The sequence below is a fragment of the Leptonychotes weddellii genome, chromosome 2 (assembly GCF_054177405.1).
Source record: "Leptonychotes weddellii isolate Sample4059 chromosome 2, ASM5417740v2, whole genome shotgun sequence".
NCBI lineage: Eukaryota > Metazoa > Chordata > Mammalia > Carnivora > Phocidae > Leptonychotes > Leptonychotes weddellii.
Genome location: NC_138370.1, coordinates 45,639,624 through 45,655,267, shown reverse-complemented (window position 1 = coordinate 45,655,267; position 15,644 = coordinate 45,639,624). Strand labels below are relative to the sequence as shown.

The following is a 15,644-nucleotide window of genomic DNA, read 5'->3' as shown; positions in this document are numbered from 1 at the left end:
CATCATTTATGCTGATGAAGTCAAAGACCATTTGGATTTCTTTTTGCTTATTTCCTATCTAATGTTGGCTTATGAATATGCAGGTATATTTCCCTATTTCTGTTGTTAATTTTTCTACCTGTTTTTTTTCAGACCAAATTTTTTTCATGTTGAATAAAAATGCCAGGTTGAGCTCAGCTAAATTTTACTGATAACCCTCTGAGTGCTTAGTAACTTATACTACCCCTTTCTACAATAAAGATGTCAGTTGAAAATATCAATTATAAAATTAATAAGGTTTCCTAGTTTAACAACATTTTATATTGCTTGCTTTTGCATAGATTGATAAAACAGAAAAGATGTTAATTTTCCACTTTTTTTTTTTTGTAGAAAAGGGGTGAGTCTCTAATTTTTAATTTAGAATGTCCAGTCATTAGATACCTTTAAGAATTTGGTTTGTACAACTGATATTTGTCACTTTGATTTGCCATGTATATAATTCAATCATCTGGATATTGTGCAAACATCTCCAAAACTTGGCAAGAAAGCACAACTTTCCATATCCAATATGTTAGCCAAGTCCCTGAATTAGTATTGTTTAGAAATATCTGTCTTCCCAAGACAACTCTGACTAAAATGAAACGTTTTCTGGTGAACAGTTTTCCAAGCTTTAAGGCATCTGTGCACCCTGTTCGGTTCATCACAAACAGTAACTCCAAGGATTTGGCGTTAGGAAAATGATTGTAAAACATTTAAATCATGCACTAAAACTTTGGGGTTTTTTTTCGAAGCAGCCACAGAGATGGCAATATCTCTGCAAGTGAACGCTGAGTTTATCCCACCTGCCAAATATATAAATGTTTACCTCTTTGAAAATGGAAGAATGTGTAGGTTAAATAAATTTTAAAATATTCTTTGTCTTGTCAGATCACTCACACAGCCCTGGGGAGGGTCTTCTCTTCCAGGTGAAAGATGTTCTTAGGTTGTCTCTCACTATTTCCCTTGCTAAGTGACGAATCTCTCTCCGGTGTTTCCTGGATTTTCGTCCTTCTATACCTCTACCTGGATGTTTATATCATGTCTCAGTCTTAGGGATGTGGGATGTATGTGTGTGTTGTGGGGTGGGGGTGGTAAAAATTTCAGCAGCAATCTTGTTTTGCAGATTGTATGCAATTATCAAGTGTATTCGGCTAAATATCCCTGAAACGTATGACAAGTTACAGTTTCCTAAGAAACAAATTGATTTTATCCCACTAGTCTTCTTAGGGAGCAATTAAATCTCTATTGCTTGAGTTTTATTTTATCATTCCATGGAAAATCGGGCTTCCATTTTCTGGTTGAAAAACAAATACTCCACTCCACTTAATTAAATCAGGTAATAATGGGAGAAGTGGAGATGTCCACACCCAGCAAGGAATGGGGTGGCCAGAAGTTGAGCAGATAGAGAGCTAAAATGACTTTTCCAGCTATCTGACTCAGGTCTCTATGGTCTACTTTTATTACTTTGCCTGAAATGCAAATTCTCAGAATGCCAGACACACCCATATTCCAATGAAAGTACAAAAACAAAATTAAAAGCCAACCACAGTTGAGTTTTCATTGTCTGTCACTTTGATTGGTCTTGTTCCTTCAGCCTTCCTTTCCATCCCAACCAACCTGAATAATCAAAAATTGTCTCTGTTTAATAGGAAAAACGCCTGTACTGAGAGGGTAATTCACACAAAGAACTTTCTTCTGTAAATAGATACTCAATTGACCATAAATAAGCCCCCTCCTCTTGCTGATGGCTCTGAACACTACCAGATATTATTGATGTGTTGTTTCTTGGTGGTACAGCTGAACTTTACTGGGGAAAGTAATACAGAGAAGGACTTTCATATCCAGCCCCTATTGCTGTTGGGCCTGTTTTCTCTTCTCACACAAGATTAAGGGGTAGGCTTACTTGAGAGTCTATGTTCTGGCAAGCCTTTTTGCTGAACTTGGCAGGAGCATTAAAATATCTTTATTAGAAACCATGAATCAAGTTCCATCACAGAATTCATAACCTTCCAGATCTGGCTGCCTTCTTTTGTCAAACCTCACTGAAAGGTGTGGCTTAAAATAAAGTTTATTTTAGGGTGCAAAGATCCAGTGATAATGGTAAATTTTCTTCTATAGCATATACAGGAAGTCTTCATTTAAAGTAAAACACATCAACCTGAGATTTAAAAATGTGCCACAGAGTTTCCAAATATAATCCAGAGAATTTTGCCAATAAAGAGCTCGGCTATAAAGAAACAATGATGGGTTTTTGAAAAGCACCAGTATTTTCTTTGAGCCTGATGAAAATCCATTGGCTTTGGTTCTCTAAAGATGCATATTGAAATCGTTTATAATAGGAAATTCTGTTAGTGCTTTCTTAGAGCAAAGGTATGAAAGAGCTCTCTTAAAATTGCTTCCAAGTTCTGGAAGTCCAGTTTGAAGGAGTCTAAACTGTCAGAAATCTACAAGACTGAACCTGCCAGTCAGGCATGGGTGCCATTATCAAGAAAAGCTATGCACAATGAGAAGAGTTTTAACATATTGGTGAGAGAAATGTGTATAGACTCTCATAAACATGAGTCTTATTTTTCCAGCATGAACTGCGGGCTGGAGGTCCCTCACCAGTGACAGGTGACATTCAATAGACAAATCTGCAGAATGGGCCACAGAGAATCCCAAGCACGTCTTCAATCCTAAAAATGGTGGTGGGGGGAAGGGCAGAGAAGAAGCCAGTCTCTTTATCAAGGTGGGAAAAGTTAGAATATCAGTCTACAGAGATTAATAAATGTTAGATGGCATCTTCAAGAATTGTTTTGGTGTGCCTGAAACTAATAATACACTAAATGCTAACTAACTTAAATTTAAATTAAAAAAAAAGAATTGCTTTGTTGTGTACTATCATTCTGTACAAGTGACGGGGGATAGGCTAGAATAAAAATTCTTTTTTTCTTTAAAGATTTGTTTATTTGAGAGAGAGAGAGAGAGACAGCACGAGTGGGAGGGGCAGAGGGAGAAGGGGAGAGAGTTTCAAGCAGACTCCCCGCTAAGCACAGAGCCCAATGCAGGGCTTGATCCCACGACCCTGAGATTGTGACCTGAGCTGAAACCAAGAGTTGGATGCTTAACTGACAGAGCCACCCAGGTGCCCCTAGAATAAAAATTCTGAGTCAACTGTGTGAATAATAGAATTGTCCAGATAGATAGGGTTTAATGGCAGTTTAGGACTACTAAGTAGCCAAATCATTGTTTATGTATGCTACAGGTGTGGATGTGAATGCTTTCTCGACCTAGTGCTTTGGATAAAGTAAAACCATTCTGTTTTATTATTTTTGAAAATGTTGGTGAGTTGGAGGCATTAGCTTTGTATCAAAAATGCTGTGTTTTTAATATTGTATGTGATGATTTCATAGAAAACAATTCTGTGTTAGAATAGAGAAGGAAAGGCACTTCCTATTGTAGCTCCTATTACTAATTCTTTGATACTTAGATAATTGAGCTATAGATTTAGTGGACTAAACGATTAATGTATATTATGTCCCTTTAAGTCTTAGATTACCCAAGAATGCATTCTTTTTTTCAGCTGTGTAATAGCAGCTGACTAAAGCTGATTAGATCCTACTGTCTTCCAGTGTCTAGCCTACTGCTCTTAATAGTTCAGAGGCACTATACCAGGGTGGAACTCGGTTATTTTGAGAGGTTAAATTAGGAAATGGAACACCTTAGCTCTGTGAGTGCACTTTACCTGCCCCCTGGCACATCTCACAGCCACTGTATGCTGTAAATACTCCTTGTTTATGAAGCCTTACAATACAAACTTGACTGAATGGCTGAGGAAAGAACACACCATTGTTTTCCCCCTCAGTTGCCATCTGTGAAGAACATTTTGGCTTGGAAGCTTATGCTTCACTTCCTATGTATATGGAGGCTCTGTCAAAAATTAAATGGAGTTTGAGCAAATTTTCAAAGATCTGGGAGGTGTTTGATGAAACTCTGGGTGGTTTTGTTTGTTTGTTTGTTTGTTTGTTTGTTTAGATAATTGCTATGCCCTTCCTCCCTGGTACAGACTGCCCTTCACTGAAATCCTCATAAATTAAACTTCTTTCCATGAGGTGGAGAGATGAAGAAAGAACACCTCTGTTTTAGTTTCCTCCATAGAATAATGCATATTTGCTTTATATCATGAGAAGCTGACAGGTTTAGAATCTGCTTCCAGATGTCCAGATGGTTTAATAAAGAAAAGAATAATAATACATGACATATTTTCTTTTTCTGATCCAGGAAGAAACAGCTTTATGTCAAGTTAACTTGGAAGTTGTAAGATGAAGGAAACTGTTATGTAAATAAAGAAGACTGATAAAACAGAAGAAAACAGGACAAGTAAAGACACCCTGCCCAGGAAAAAAACCAAGAAGGCATATAATAAAAATTACTTTTTTTAAACAAAGACTGAAATGTTTATCTGATTTATCACAGTCTGAATTATATGTAGCTCTAGCTCCTGAGGTAATCTCAAGTCCAATATATTTGCAAACAACCATGTCCTAGAGTCTTTGCTGTACAATACAATAAAACCATGTTTCAAGTTAAAGCTAAAATAAAAAAAGAAACTATGAATAAGCAAGTTAAGACTATGAAGGCTTACCTGAGGCAGACATTCATCAACATCCAGACACATGACTATTTGGAATAAACTTGATTTATATGTATAAATATAAAACTCCACAACCCTTAAAAATTAAAACTTTTCTTTCCTATATGAAGTTCAGTATTTTTAAAGCCTCTTGACTTTATCTTTTCACAGAAGTATGGATATGTAGTTCATAGACTTGCTTTCTTGTTTTACAATATTTACTTTAAACAAGGTAGATTGAAAGAGTTCTTAATTAAAGATTTTGCAATTCCATCTTGGCTGTGTCAACAACTTAAAAATAACAAGCTAGTATTTTGAGAGAAAAAAATGGAATGGAAAAATAGTAGAGATATGGATTGTGGAATGAGGACTAAAAAGTTTAGTATCGTACACTGTACCTGTATGTGAAGCCATATTTAAAACTGGAATACTGAAAGGAAATCCTTGGGAAAATGTCTCTTTCCTTATATGATCATCTGCGTGCAGTAAGTTAAACACATTCATTATATATTATTACTTAACATTCTTAATACTTGACAATTTAATACATGAAGTTGTATTCCACATTTTTCATTGAATATATGTACATATATATTACATACACATATATACACATATATAATACATATATCCATACATATGAATATATACATATATACTCACATAATTTTTCAACATCAGGGAATATTCTGAAAATTCGATTGAAAAATTCATAAATGAGTTTTACAAAGTTTATGTATATTTAGATTAAGGAATGACCAGGCTATTCAAATATTTTCAGCTTTGAGTAAATGTGCTAAGATGATCAGAGTAATTCTGCCAAATTTTCCTGATCATTTTTTGGGAAGGATGGGATGGAGGTGGGACTAAAGCCCGATACAGGTTGGCCTAGGGACCTGACAGGTGCTCATGGCTGGTTGATGTTTCTGAACCTAACATCAGATCTGTTGGGATAATCGCTAATAGAGTACAGATAAAAACAAAATGCTACAAACTGAAAAATAAGAACAGATTATTTACTAAACACATACATTGTTCTATGTGCAATATGAATATAGTTACACGTAATATATTGTGTATAGAATATATATTATATGTAATATATTTTACACATGTATAAGTTCTCTTTAAAACTCAGCAATCCTGTGCGATAGTTGCTATTTTATTGTCCCAATTTATTAATTTATTAATTTATCACCCCAATTACTAAGTACATTACTTATTGTATATGGAAATCCATCTATTCACTGCTATCCAGATCTGGCTTCCTGACCGAGATTTTGATAAGGTTCTCTCATGTGGCAGGCTCAAAGGCCACGTAAGCAAATGACTGGACCTAAATTTAAACTCAAAGGCAGCAGCTCAGACAGTTCCTTCCTTAGGTAATAATTGTGCTGGAAAAAGCAAGGAGCTGATTTTAAAAATCAAAATTAGCTCTATCACAAAGCAACAGAGCTCACACCCAAAGAAAAAGTAACTTAATTAGCATGACCTTCTGCTGTTATTCAGAGGCCTTTGGGTTCTGCTATTTAGGTGGGTACCTCATGAATTGGCTAATATATAACCTAGTGGGATGAACTTTAGACATATATGTGGGAGGCTTAGGTTCTAGTCTTAGCTCTACCAATGAGTCAAGTGGTTTTAAGTATGTCAAGGGAACATTGGGTAATATATTAACAATAAAAACAAAAGCAATATGCTCAAATGCTTTAAAAGAAAGACATTTTAAATTCAAGATATTATTATTTTTACTACAATAAGAAAATAAAACCCACGGCTATATTCCTAAGATATTTCTTCTACAGCTTAATTTTTCTAATGTTCAGTGAATGTTTTGGTCCATTTCCCTGAAAATGTGTGGGAGAGGCAGAGGAAGAACAGAAAGAGGTAGGTCCATGGGTCATCAAAGAACTGCTCTGACGCAAAGCAGGAAAATGAAAGATCATGTGTCTACTTCATTTCTCTTATACCTTATATTCAAAACCTACAGCTTGAGGTCGTGCTACGTATGTTATTCATAAAAGTTATTTAATTTTAGAAGTTGTCTACTGGTGTCTGGGTAGCTGGAAAGATACAAATGAAAAACTACGATGGATCCTTTAATGTTGAAAATTTTGACATTAAAAATATAAATATATTCAGTATTTTTTCTGTATAGAATCTTGTGGTTTCTGTTGTTTTGTTTGCTTTTTCCTCTTGGGAATATTGCAGGATACTGAAGGTAAGGAGTCATACTGAGGAATCTACTTTAAGATTTTAGGAAACATTGTATTCTAACACTGTCATTTAGATAACCACAGCTTCTCTCTTTGAGGTAGAGATTTTCAGGGGGAGATAAGAAATAAGATTCTTTCTGATAACTATCTCACATATTTTCTAGACATTGGATTGAGATTCTTTGGTTATAAGAATGAAGTATAATTATCAACTGGTCATGGAGGCCATTGTGGAAATCGTGTGTGAGTAAACTTTCTCAATTTTAGTTTTTTGGTGTCATACTCACAAATGTTTTATTAGCGATTTATAAACAGATTTAAATCGATCCTTCTTCTGAGCCTAGGATTCTCGGCTATACTCTATGTGACTTAGTAACTCCCATGTTTCTTTCTGGATTGTATTACTAATTTCCAGGGTGGGACTGGGTGTGTGGGATGCAGAGTAATGAGAAAAATTAAGACTTTGTAGATCCTGTGGCTTGATAAACTTTGATATTCTACCAGGCTTGTCTACTTCTGCCAGAACCCCTATGGAGGAGGACACACTGCTGGCAAATGAGCTCATGTGAAACCCAGAAGCCTAAACAGTGTAATGTTAAATATTTCCTGATTAAACAAAATAAAAGTAAAAGGTCAGAATCTCAAAAATAGCAGGATTTGACATTAATCTACTGGTAAATCGGTACCAGTGTTCAAATGAGACTCGAATGGTGTTCTTTTTTTCCTGAAAGCAAACCATAAGCCAGACATATAGAGCAGGACTTTTTTCACTTCGAAAAAATTGTACACAGCTTTGGTTTTTCTTAATATTTTGATTTTACACACCAAAGAGTTTTTCTTAATAATTTTTTTATAAAATATTAGCTCACTACCAAGTGGTGAAGTGGTAGTTTTACACTTTAGTACCCCCCCCTCTCTTTCTCTCTCCCTCAGTTAGAAAAAAATCAAAACATATTTTTAAGGTCTTTTTTTCTGTAGGAAGAACAAAATTTTTTTTTCCAAAGTGTTTTTTTTGTTTTTACAAACTGTTTATATTCCGTCAACCTTTTCCATTTCTATTTCCATTTTGTTTGCCTTTGTGGAAGAGCAGCTTAAGACCACTCAGTGGTTGTTCCTACCCATTCAGTGGCCTGAGCAGTGGGAGCTGCAGACCAGTCTTCAGTGGCCGGCTGGGCGCTCCAGTGTTCAGTAGGGAACTGCTGAATAGGCACCGAGGCCACCTGTATGCCTTCAGACCAGTCTGCGACTTCAGGCTGAGTAGCAGTGACCTCAGGAGCTGGAGCCGTCCATTCACCCTGAAATTCCTCGTTGGTCACAGCCTTTTCAGCATCAGCCTGCTCTTCCTTTTCAATCTCTTCAGGATCTCTGTCGAAGCAGAGATCAGGCATGACCTCCCATGGGTGTTCTCGGGAAATGGTGCCACACATGCGCAGAACTTCCCTGGCCAGCATCCACCACATCAGACCCACTGAGTGAGCTCCCTTGTTGTTGCAAGGGATGGCGATGTCCACATAGCGCAGGGGAGAGTCTATGTTACACAGAGCAATGGGAGGCAGGTTAACATAGGACGCCTCTGTAAGAGGCTGGTGGTCAGCCCCGGGATCAGGAACCACCAGAAGTCCCGGCTCCCGGCAGGCTGCCTGGATCTGGTTCCAGGAGTGAAGCAGCCAGCAATAGGAGTGGCTCTGGTATCAGCAGCAAATTTCAGCACAGCTCGCTGGCCGTTATTCCTGGACGATATGACACTGACAGCTGGGTTTTCAATGTCAACAACGGCATCGGCTGCCAACAGAAGCTTCTCCCAGGTTCTCTTCAGATTTATGATGTAGATACCTAGGTGATAGCAGAAAGCTTTTTAACACCTGACCTAATTTGCAATGGATTTTCTTCTAAAAAACTGAATGTAGCAGAGAGTACTATCAAACTCCAATCATAGAGGCAAGCTCTACTGGTGTTAGCGAAAATCCTGCTGTTTTTATAGCACACTTCCGACATTCAGAAGTTCATTGGCCACAGATGGCCTCAACCTTGAGCTTTAATAGTGTGCACCCAAAGTGGTTTTATAAAGACTTCCTTTCAAGCTGCTTCCATAAATATTTAGAAACCTCCCTCAAATCAAACAATCTTATATTTAATGTGTTAGGGGGAAAAATGGCAGTTAAAGAATGGAAAGAAGAAGGACTCCATTTCTTCTGGAAAAGCAGTGTGAACTAAGAGCTGAACCAGCTTCAGTTATGTGTGGATGCAGTTCTAGGAGTTAATCATTGCTTTTTTTCCAGTGAGACAAGTAGAAGTTTTTCACAAAATTGGTTCCTTTCCAGGTTGGATGGAAAGTGGAGCGAAGTCATGCAAATATCTTATAAGCACAGATTGCCAAGAAAGTCATTGATTGGCAGGATCAGGGAGAGTGAAGGGGGCTGGGGAAGGGAGTAGAAGGGCAAACTGTAAAATTTGAAGTGTAGCATCCGTTCAGTTTGTTTATTGCAGGTTTCTGGCTTGAACCACTTCTAGTTCTAGGACATGTTCTTACAACTTTGCCAATTGTTGGTGTCAGGGTTCATACTCATATAAAGAAGCAGTCCAAACATTAAGATATAATTTATCAACATTCTCTGCATAGAATGGCTCTGGAAAAATTAAAGTGAGGTTAGTTTTTAGAACAATTTTTGTTACGTTACTACTCTTTCCTTACCCCCACCTGTCCTTCGTCTGTAGGCAGAACTCTCTTCTTTCATGCCTTTCTTCTGCCTAATAAAATGTGTATTCCATTTCCCAAAGGTTCTTATTTCTGCTGGAGCTAATCTGATAAACTAATGCCTGATGAGTTGTTTAATAAAAAAGGATTGCTCCTATCTTGCCCATCTAAGATTATGATTTTGAATATTAAGATCTTTCAAAGACTTCTTTTGTAAGAATGACCAATTTGGGGTATTTTCTATAATTGGTAGAGAAAATTTTTAGACCAAGGAAACTTCAAATGGCTCACTCCCCTTTTGGGGCATATTTTTTTAATAGGACTGAATCAACTACCACATATATATATATATAATATATATAATATATATATATGTAGTTCTGAGATGCCACGTACAATTAATACATACATATATATATATACACACACACACACACACACACACACACACACACACATATATATATATATATATATATATAATTAAAAGGGTGCTTGGTCCTGATTAACTTCCAATTTTTTCCATCTGATATTCTTGAATCCATGAAATGCCACAGTGAATGAGAATAAATAATGATGAATTTAACCTTCACTATATCCTAGTATTCATTTTCTAGATAAGTCCACCTCCCCCAGATGCTTTATATTTTAGTTGAGATGTTTTTGGTTATGAGTAACAGAACTCCAACTCAAATTAGCATAAGTGATAAACCAGATTTATTGGCTCACATATCTGAAAAGTCCAGGCATGTTTTCATTAAGGTAGTCTCTCAGTTTTCTATGATTCTCTTGGCTGTGCCCTTCTCTGTATTCTGGCTCCATCCTCAGATTGGCTTCCATCGTAGCCACAAAATGGCTGCCAATAGCAGCCAAGGCAACATGTTATTTGACTCATATCCAAGGGGAGAGAGACTGTCACATTTTATAATCATTTAACAAAAGTCTTGAGATTTACTCTGATTAAGCCAAGCACTGGGCCCAGGAAGAAACCAAATGCTGGTTTATCTGGGCTTTGGTGACAGCCTCTGCTGAAACAATCTTTGTTTTATCTGGGGTAAAATAATATAGCTTGGAGCTGGGATGGAGTCAATCCATTCAGAGTTCATGGCTCTAGCACAATGAGGGAAGGACATTTCCAAAGTAAAATCTGAGTGCAGTTGGTAAAAGTGGAATAAATTCTAAGCATGTAACTAAATATCATCCCCCAAACCCCTTTAAGTGGAGTCTATTCTTTCAACCTTTGAAAAATGTACAGAAAAACAGAGAAATAGACTTCATTGCCAAACAGAAAAATTGTATGTGACTCATATCTAGCTTGGCAGTTTCTTTTTACTCTAGAGTAACCAAAACTTTACTCATTTCTTAGAACTGGATATACACACTTAGCCATGTGAGAGGTTCTAAGTACTATATGATTAAATACCACTTTTAGCCCCCAGCCACATAGGGAAGTTCTGAGATGCCACATACAATTAATTTAAGAGGAAAAGGACCAAGATGATACCTAGCCAAGGTTATGAATTCCATGTGGTTTGGTGTAAGATTTACAGTGCTCACCCTGAGACTGAGAAGAAGGCATGTATGAATATCCAATTTTAAAAAATAGAATTCTGAGGAAAGAACCAATTCAGTGCTTGAAGAATTATCCAGGGTTTGGTTTCCTTTAGTTTCATCTCTAATCTTGGTTCTGTTGCTACTATGTCTTCCAATAATCAATAATTAAGAGTTTTAATCTGATGTTCTTGTATTGCTCCTGCTTCATTACAGTGGTTTTTTAAGGTGTTTTCCATTTTTTCACTTTCATATCATTACATTCAAATACTTAGAGACAACCCAAGTGGCAGAAAGCAGTAAATAACTAATTTTCTGCTTGGTATTGATATATGGGCCTATAGCAGCCATGCTCCAACCTCCAACTTTATTGCTATCAGAGTCTCTATATCCAAAAATATCTCTTTACCTTCCTCTGGTGCCTAGAATTCTTATCTATAGGATCATACCCTACTTGCATTTAGACATGGTGCCAGAAAGTTACTTTTTAGAATGCTTAAAATGGCTTACATAAAAGAACATGTTGCAAGTGTGCAAATTAAATCATTTGTGAAGTTTAGAATGTGAAATAGTTGGCCCTTTGCCTTTCTGGCTCTGGCTGTGTGTCTTTTTTTCACCTACATACTGCAAAATTCCAGTTTTGAAAAAGGAGAAAGGATGTGAAGTTCTACCTGCTGCCTCCAAAGGGCCGGCCTGGGTGAGACGTTGTGAAGATGGGGACGTGAGAGTAAAGGGTGGCTTTTGAGGAGAAGTCCAGCAAGTGAGGAATTGGGAAGAATGCTACTATGAAATCTTTCCTTTTTAGAGCTGAGCATGCAAATTTTTTTTGTTCATCAACTTAAAGCAGTATACATCTAACATCATGAGTCTTACTTCCTATGCACTAGAAATCGAGGGGATTGTCTGCCCAGCACCCCTCATTCTCATGGTGCTATAGGACCTTCTCTATAATCCCTCTCTCATAAGACTGTCCTGGTCTAGTGACCAACACCATATCCGAACTAGACCAACTGGAATCTTCATAGGAGTTTTAGGTATGGAAACCAAGAAATGGAAGTCAATATCTTTTAGTATGCCAGGTATAAAGGCAGAAGTATGGGAACAGTTAGTAGCCATGTTTTCTACTCTGTGGGTAGGAGAAGCCAGGGTGCACCCACTAGTGTGATATTTGAGTTAAACAAAGTTATGAAAAATATGCAAGTTCCAATAGATGTTATTTAAATCTAAAAGGAAATATATTAAAAAAAAAACAAAGTCTAATTAAGTGGTAAAAAAAAGTTAGCTAAAGTCTCAGGTGGCAGAATTCCATTTATTTAACTCAGGTGGAAATATTCAATAAAAGAATGTCTTGGACCGTGTTGTCAGTGACAAGATTGATGTCAGTCTGTATATCTACTGTTCCAGGTCTTTCATTCTAGCCCCAAATAACAGGTCAATAGCGATTTTAACACACTGCAATGGTGAGACCAATTATTCTTTGAAGAATAAAATTGTCTCCTTGAGGAGGTTTAAAATTAAATATAGAGAAATTTTCAGTAAATCAAATTAATATTTTAGTATTAGGATAGGAATGATATGTTCATATTTGGTGTTAAGTATTTATAATGTTTAATATATATATATATTAATTATCTGTTGATGCTATGATGATTGATCTGTGTGTCAACTTGGCTAGGCTATGGTGCCCAGTTGTTTGGTCAAATACCAATCCAGTTGTTGCTGTAAAGGTAAGTTTTAGATGATTACTATTTACCGGTAGATTTTGAGTAAAGCAGATTACCTTCTATAAAGTGGATGGCCCTCATCCAAGCAGTTGAAAGCCTGAAGAGAAAAGACTGAGGTTCCTCCAAGAGGAATGAGTTCTGCCACTCTCCCCCCTCACTCCACTCCCCAACCCCAAAGATTGCCTTCGGACTCAAGTTTGCAACATCGACTCTTGCTGGAATTGACAGCCTGTCAGCCTACTCAGCAGATTTTGGACTTGTCAGCTCCCACTCTCTCTCCTTCTGTATATACACACACCCACATGCATTAGTTTGTTTTTCTGGAGAATATTGACTATACATATTTATGACAAGGACTCCAAAAATTGTTGACTTAAGGCAGCAAACATTCATTATCTCCCAGTCTCTGTAGATCAGGAATCAAGGTTCAGCTCTGCTAAATGCTTCTGCTTTAATATCTCTTCAAGGCTGTAATCAAGGTGTTAGTTGGAGATGCGATCTCATCTGAAGGCCCAGGTCGGGGGTGGATCTGCTTCTACATTCACTCACTCTACATTCACTGTTGTTGACAGGATTCATTTCCTCCATGGCTTGCTGAACTGAATGCCCCAGTTCCTCACTGGCTGTTACTTGAAGGCCTCCCTCAGTTCCTTGCCACATGGGTCCTCTATAGGGAAGCTCACTACATGGAAGCTGGCTACATTAGAGCAAGCAACCAAGGGAGAAAGAGAGATCACCAAAGACAGAAGCCGGGTTTTTTGTAACCTAATCTTGGAAATGAGATAGTGTCATTTCTCATGGAAATTCACTGGAAGTCAAAAAACACCAGCCCTCCAAGGGGGAGGTATTACATAACAGTGCGATCACCAGGGGCACCTGGGTGGCTCAGTTGGTTAAGCATCTGCCTTCCGCTCATGTCATGATCCCAGAGTCCTGGGATTGAGCCCTGGGTGGGGCTCCCTGTTCAGCAAAGAATCTGCTTCTCCCTCTCCCTTTGCCCCTCCCCCTACTCGTGCTCTCTTTCTCTCAAACAAAATCTTAAAAAAATAAAAGTATAATTGAATGATTGATTTGAACTTGTAATTTAGTTTAAAATCAGGAGAATTTTTTTCTGATTGTAAACACCGTTAAAATGTGTGAGAGAACTTCAGATTTATCACATTTATGAATTTAATTTATGAAGTTTACTAGAGCAATTTAAATAGCTGAGAAAGTACCTGAGAAAATTTCACTTGTCATGTCAGGTCAGATCAGGCAACAAATATGTTAATTATAAATGCAGTCTAAAATGTTAAAGGCAATTAAATTAACTAATTTGTAAGGAGCCTGATTGTTCAGTGAGTTCTGCAACCTGAGACAGCAATGACCACTCTGAAAGTGATTGTTAAATTTTACTAATTTGTAAATAGAATTTACAGTTAATGTAAAGAAGCTTAAGGGAAACTAAATTCTAGAATTTTTTCACTTTAATAAATTGAATATTAATTTAAAAAAAATCCCAGTAGCTAAGATTTGTCCTCTCTATGCAAACAAAAGAACCTCAGAAAAAATAAAATCTTACATTGACAAAAGCCAGTCCGTGGAGAGAGAGAAAGAGAAAATTCAAATAGGTAAGAAGAAGAGGACAGTGGTGGTACTTTGGAGACCTTTCTAGCTGCTCCTGCCACTAGCTGCATCCCTGTCCTTCAGTTCTGTAAGATACCTTGGTGTGCTCGGAATCACTTTCACTTGAAACTCAGTGTCTGGGCGCCTGGGTGGCTCAGTCATTAAGCGTCTGCCTTCGGCTCAGGTCATGATCCCAGGACCCCGGGATCGAGCCCCGCATCGGGCTCCCTGCTCGGCAGGAAGCCTGCTTCTCGCTCTCCCACTCCCCCTGCTTGTGTTCCTGCTCTCGCTCTCTCTCTCTCTGTCAAATAAATAAATAAATAAATCTTAAAAAAAAAAAAGAAAGAAAAGAAACTAAGAGTCTGAACTCAAATATGTTTTTTCCTAGAACCTCTTCTGCAGAAATGTCCTTTGTGACATATAAACTGGACACAGTATCTTCTCCAGTAATAGTAACTTTCTGAGAGCCAGAAAAGCTCTCCAGCGTGGGAACCCTGAGACCCAGAGTTCACTCCTGAGCTGCCATTTCTTTCCAGGTCAATTTTCTGTTTATTAAAATAACGTGAATTTAGTGTTTGACCACTGCCTCATAGGACTATCGAGAAAATAAATAATAAACTTCGACATGTGTTGAAAAAAATATTCAAGGTTACTGGTACTCCAGTTCCACGTCAGCGGTCTCCCCAAGGTAGTTTAAATTTCATGTATTTTGTAGTATTGGGATAATAATGGTATCTGTCTTAAAGATTGTTACAAGATTTGAAGCAAAGAGCTTGACACGGTGTCTGGAACAGAGTAAGCCCTCAATAAATGTCACTGATGATGTTGATGCTGCTTTTTTAAACTTTGCACATGGCGCACAGAAAATCTGTCAGTAGTCCCGGGGCTCTCCCTCCTTCCCCAGGCAGTGCTACTGATTCTGATCTGCCACTGTGCTTCTGTCTGTGCTTACCTCTTCATCTCCACTATTATTACATTTATTAAGGCCTCTGTCATCTCTCCTATGGGATTTTGCAATATTTTCCCGTTTAGTTATCTGGACATCCAGGACAGCTTTTGTCTATTCCATTCTGAACACATCCCAAGAATATCTTCTCAAACACAACCCTTTTCATGCTTTTCCTTATTAACGTCCCTGAAAGGTTCCCTATTGCCAACACAAAGCACAAACCTCTTAGAACGACACATGGGATGCTTTACACTAGCTTCCAATCCTAAATTTT

The 15,644-nt window shown here is 37.5% G+C and overlaps 1 non-coding gene and 1 pseudogene across 1 annotated transcript; both read right to left on the bottom strand.

Annotated features, from left to right (window-relative positions):
* Positions 1–7,846: 7,846 nt before the first annotated feature.
* On the bottom strand, positions 7,847–13,476 carry LOC115939422 (small ribosomal subunit protein uS2 pseudogene; annotated as a pseudogene).
* On the bottom strand, positions 8,746–8,896 carry LOC115939435 (small nucleolar RNA SNORA62/SNORA6 family). The gene has a single exon (XR_004074244.1). It is a non-coding gene; the product is annotated as a small nucleolar RNA SNORA62/SNORA6 family (small nucleolar RNA).
* Positions 13,477–15,644: the final 2,168 nt, after the last annotated feature.